The 5501-nt window shown below is 42.0% G+C and overlaps 1 protein-coding gene across 1 annotated transcript in view; it reads right to left on the reverse strand.

Annotated features, from left to right (window-relative positions):
- MFSD10 (major facilitator superfamily domain containing 10) overlaps nt 1-371 on the reverse strand; it is a 21675-nt gene extending 21304 nt beyond the window's left edge. Inside the window, exon 1 of the mRNA XM_039724027.1 lies at nt 4-371. The gene's annotated coding sequence lies outside the window, so the exon portion shown is untranslated. The remainder of the gene's footprint in view (nt 1-3) is intronic.
- Nucleotides 372-5501: the final 5130 nt, after the last annotated feature.

Genomic DNA, 5501 nt, shown 5'->3' on the forward strand with positions numbered 1-5501 from the left:
TACCGCTGCTCCGGGCTGCGCGGGCGGCCCCCGCCTGCCAGAAGCCTCCCCGGGGATGCTGCGGGCGGCGGCTCCTCCCCGGCCCTCCGCGGCGCCCCGGCCGCCTTCCTGTTCCGGCGGGGATGGAGCCGCTCCCGGCCCGCGCCCGGGACGGAGCCGGCCCGCCCAGGAGCGGCTCCGCGGGGCTGGAGCCCGCACCAGCGGGACGGAAATGAACCACGAGCCTCGCACCGCAGCCCTGCCTTCGCCCCTAAAGACAGGTCTTGAAACGCTCGTTCCAAGGAGAGCTGCGTCTCCTTTATTGCTACAGCAGCAGTTAGCCGTGGAGCTGATAAGGGCTATCTGACAAAGAGAAGAAGGTAGTTGCAAAAGATGTAACTGTTCCCAAACCAAACTTCTCCCTCAACACTAAGTTTTCTAGCCCGGAGCACATGAATAGCTGTGGTATTGTAAGCCCCGCCGAGCACTTTTCCCTTATCCAGGCGTGTCTGGTATCCAGCTGGCTAATTAAAGTGGGAGGATGTGGTTACAAGTGGACTTATGCAGATCCATCACCACAGTCTTAAACAGGTAATAATCTGCCAGCAAAATGTATAAAGCAAATTAACACAGGCATTAAAAAGACTTCTGATTCCCTCGAAGGCAATGCAGTTTGGAGTGGATGTGGTCATCAGCACTTGGACACAGACCTGCTACTCAGTGACATCTCTCTCCGGGATTGCCAGCTGATTAGACTTGGAGGAGCTTATGTAAGCATAACATCAGGATTAACATGCCAGTTAGATCAAATAGTTATCTAACTGGCTAACTCAAACAGTGAGCTGCTAATCTCATGTGTACCTGAGAATTTTATGTACTTGGTTGGTGTGAGAAGTATGGTAGATCCATAGTCAGAAACCTGAATGATCACACAATTGCAGTCTATTCCAAGGCAAAATTCTTTTTTGAGGTGCTCTAGACTAAGTATGAATAATCCTTTAATATCTGAAATATATATATGTATTCTTCTGGTTGCTTACCACTGTATATAATTAATCAGGGACCATCTGAATTCAGATATATTAAAAAACCCCCATTGAGACACCAAATAAACCAGCTCTTCCTGTTGTTAAATCTACTGGCCTAAAGCTTTTGCAGATCACTGAGCCCAGCTATGTTACTGCAGTCAACCATGTCATACAATCCTGCATGTAAATACATTACACTGTTTCTAGAACTAGACAGGTCATTACTCACTCCTTTCCAGTCTAAAATCTTGCACATCTGACAGATAATAACTTAAATTTGGTTCCTAGAATACATTTATTAACATTGGCCTTTTTCTTATATCAGTCTTGTTTTTTTACTGAAGTAATGCCTCATTTACTCTTTTACTTCCCTGCTCTTTTGCCAAAAAGCAGTGTTAGCCCTAATGTCAATATTTTGAAGTATTTAATGCCATACAGCATCTTCATCATTTTTTTACACTCAGTGTTCAGACTGCATGAAAGATTTTAGTTTTTCACTCCACACCTAATTTACTGAAGAAGAAAAAAACCCAACCCCAACCTTCCCCCAAACCAAACCCTTACAAAAACCAGTCTTTTAACTAAGACCGCACAGCCAATATATTTAGGACTGAAATATACCTGTTTAGCTTAGGAGACACACCTGGAACACCACAAGGAGCACATTCACAGAATGCTTTTGACCCCCCGAATATGTAACATGTCACAGTATCAGAGTCATGATAAAGCTGCCAAATGTTCTGCCAGTTTCTGTTTGACTTTTCCAAATGACTAGAAGACCCATGAAGAGGAAAGAAGTGCCACCAGTTCCTGTGGCTGACACCAACCTCAGCCCAGCAGCCAAAGTGCCCCACTCAGCAGAAAGCTGGTGGTCAGAGGGGAAGCCTGACACAGAGCAGGGACACACTGTGGTGACTTCTGCAAGGCACAACTGAGAATATCAAACTGCTTACCAGCTTCCAGCTGACAGCCAAAAGATCAAACTCCTGAGGAAGCTTTTCATGCTGTCATAAAAAAGGTAATTTATGCAGTTTCTAGCTGAACAGTTTTGTTCTCACTCTATTCTTTACAATATTCATATTCAAGCTAGCTATTCTCTGGGACAGCTGATGTTGATAGATAAGCTACCTGAAACTAAAGGCAAAATGGTAATTTTCCTTTTTTGTGTGTGATGACTTGTTTCTAGTTACAGAATAGTTTCTTTTTTTGCCTAATTAAATACAGATTTACAATTGATAATTGATGTGTCAAAAGGCCTGTTATGACAATCCTGGGTTAAAAGAAACAGAGAGACAAGACAGTGCCTGGTAAACATGATGGTGTTCAAGAAGCTCTATGAGAAAGGGTCTGCCAGCACCCAAACATGTTCAAGCCCTTTGTAGTCCAAATGACCAGACCTTCTATCACATCAGAGCAGCAACACTGCCCAGCTGCTGTGGGACTGAGCAGTGGCAAAACTGTCACACCAGACTGACTACTGAGCTGAGGCAGGATTATGTAGTCTTGCTCTCCTACTCATGTAAAATACTGTGTTAAGCATCACAGTTAGTCCCAGGTTTGCAATATTAACTCTGACTTTAAAAATAGACAATATAATTTGTAAAAGTGCATACAGTGATTCTCATTCAACAAGATCTCAAACAGAACTCTACTTCCAGTCTGACATTCCAAAACAGTTGAGTAAGTCTATCAGCTGAGGTTTCCTCATCCTTCCTTTTTGTTCATCAGCATTACAAGACTGTTCTGTTCATTCTCTTGTCCCAGAAAATGTCCTGTCCCAGAAACATTATCATTGTGTCTCTACCCTCTTTCTGTACTTCCCTTACTGAGGAATAAAAAGCAGATAGAAGTGGTATCAAAAATCAGGATCAAAGTGCCTCTGTCAGCCTCTCTGTGATTCTAATACCCTGCTGGACAAAACCTCTGAAGCTACTGCTAAAATCAGATCAATAAATAATACTACTTTTTAAGTTTATTTGTGCTGTATAGACTGTGACTAAAACTCCAAGCTGAAGATACTGATTTATAGCATAAAATAGGAAGTTAGCTCCTTCCTCATTACTTCACTCTCAAGTTCTTGACTTAAAAAGATTTTGTTTTAAAGAAAAAATTTCATACTTTGCCAAATGGAAATAAAAGAGGAGGTATACTAATCTTCTGAGATTCCTTTGAGGTTTCAGAAGATAACTTTTCCAAAATCAGCAAAGCTAACTGTTTTTTTTTTTTTTAAAATGTGAGTGGATTTCAAACATAGGAATCTTACTAATTTTTGACTGAGACAAGTATCTTCCCCACACGTACTTAGCAACTTGCCTATTTTAACACTTAATAGAAGTGCTTTTGCAAGCCAAAAAAAGCTGATGATAATCACATATTACTTGCATTACTAGTTACACTGACAGTTAATAAAAGCCTTTTCCTTCAATAAAGTGCTTTTCTCTTTTAAGGAACAAGACTTGCCTAACTAAGACTGTTTTATCATTAGAGACTAAATGTAAAGGCTGTGTTTCAACTCACCCTATCCTAGTTTTAGTCCTGCTTCCATTACAACTTTAATTTGAAAAAAAGAAGACCCTCAAACCAACCAACCACAACAAAAAAACCCCAACCAAAAAACCCACATCCCCAAAAAAAAAACAAACCCAGAAAGCAAACATCAAACCAAAAAACCCAGAAAACAGAACAAAGAAAACATTCTAAGCCAGTCCAAAACAACCAAGCCTAACTGTTAAATCAGATTAACTGACAGCATTTAAGTTTTTCTTCATGAACAGTAGGTAGAGCATTAGATGTCTCAGGTACCCATTGGCCAAAAGACAGATCAGATCTAGGAACAGCATTTGAAAATGGAGGGAACTTTGTAGCCATCAGTTCATTCTTAATACAGGTATTATTTTCTAGTTTGTCTTTCAGATTGAAATTGAAAAGTTAATTTAAAAGGGAATTTTATTTTCCTAACAGTTTTCCATGGAAACATTACAAATTTGTTGAATGCGTAACAACTATCACTGAATTTACCAAATATTAAGTGAATACCTGACCAGTAAGCCTAGTTCAGATTAGCACCCATCAGTAACTGTGATGCTTTTTGTCCTATTGCAATGTTTCTTTGCAAATACAATATAAAAAGAAAATGTTAGAAGTATTTACTGGCTCTCTTTAAAGAGCAGATGCTTTTCAAAGTAATGCTGGGCAGTTATCAGTGATTAGACATACATAATCAATTAAGTGGAAGAAAGTTAAGGATATCACTGTTCCCTTCAGCCAAACAGTTTTGAATACAATATGGAATTCTAATTTATCACCCTAGATTATTAAGAACTTCAGAGCTGTGCTCAATTCAAAACTTACTGAAAAGATGAATGGATGCACAGCTTTAACTAAGGACTTCTACTTAAGAGCTGATACCATTACTCAATACACAATTTAGCATGACCTGATGCTACAGACTAATTCAAATGTTACTGTTTAAATTATATTATCATTATGAGAGCTGCCTGCAACTATTCAACATTAAAAGATCATAGAATGTCCTACCAGGACCATCCCCATGAATCATACCACATGTCCAAGAATTTCTTGAACTCTGTCAGGCTTGGTGCTGCGACCACTTCCTAGAGGAGATGTTTCAGATCAACCTTTTCCTAATATCCAAATTACCCCTGACACAACTTCAGGCCATTCCTTGAATCCTGTCACTATCAACACGGAGAAAAGTGGTGTCTGAAGAGAAGTGCCTGCTCCTGCCCCTTCCCTTTACAAGGAAGTGGTAATTGCAGTGGGGTCTCTCCTTGTTCTCCTCCAGGCTGAACAGACCAAGTGCCCACAGCCACTCCTCACACCACTTCCCCTCAAGGTCCTTCATCACCTTTGTTCACTCTCTTGTAGCTTTTATATCCTGCACTGGAGGTGAGGCTGCCCCAGCCCCGAGCAGAGCGGGACAATCCCTCCCTTGCCCGGCTGGCCGTGCTGTCCCTGATGTCCCCAGGACAGGGATGTCCCTGCTGGCTGCCAGGGCACTGCTGGCTCAGGCTCAGCTTTCCACTGCCCAGGAGCCCCGGGTCCCTTTCCCTGGCACTGCTCTGCAGCCCCTCATTCCCCAGCCTGTCCGTGCATCCAGGGCCGCTCCATCCCAGGTGCAGAATCCGGCACTTTCCCTGTTGAACTCACATGGTTGGTGAATGTCAAAATCTCCCTGCAGGGCCTCTCTGCCCTCAAGGGACTCAGCAGCTCCTCCCTATTCAGTGTCTTCAGCAAAACAACTCAGTGTAGCTTCGAGTCCTGTGTCCAAGTCGTTGATGAAGCTGTTGAAGAGAAAGGCCCTGAAATGGAACCTCACTACTGACCTGTCACCAGCCTGAAGTAACAGAAGGTTTCTGGCGTAGAATTTTTGTATGTTTGTGTAGTTCAAGTTGAGTGTGTGTGATCAGGTTTTACATTTAGAATTCTGATTATTTGTCCAAATGTTCTCATTAAAATAAAACAGAAGCATGC

The sequence above is a fragment of the Passer montanus genome, unplaced genomic scaffold (genome assembly GCF_014805655.1).
Source record: "Passer montanus isolate IOZ18808 unplaced genomic scaffold, ASM1480565v1 scaffold51, whole genome shotgun sequence".
Taxonomy (NCBI): Eukaryota; Metazoa; Chordata; class Aves; order Passeriformes; family Passeridae; genus Passer; species Passer montanus.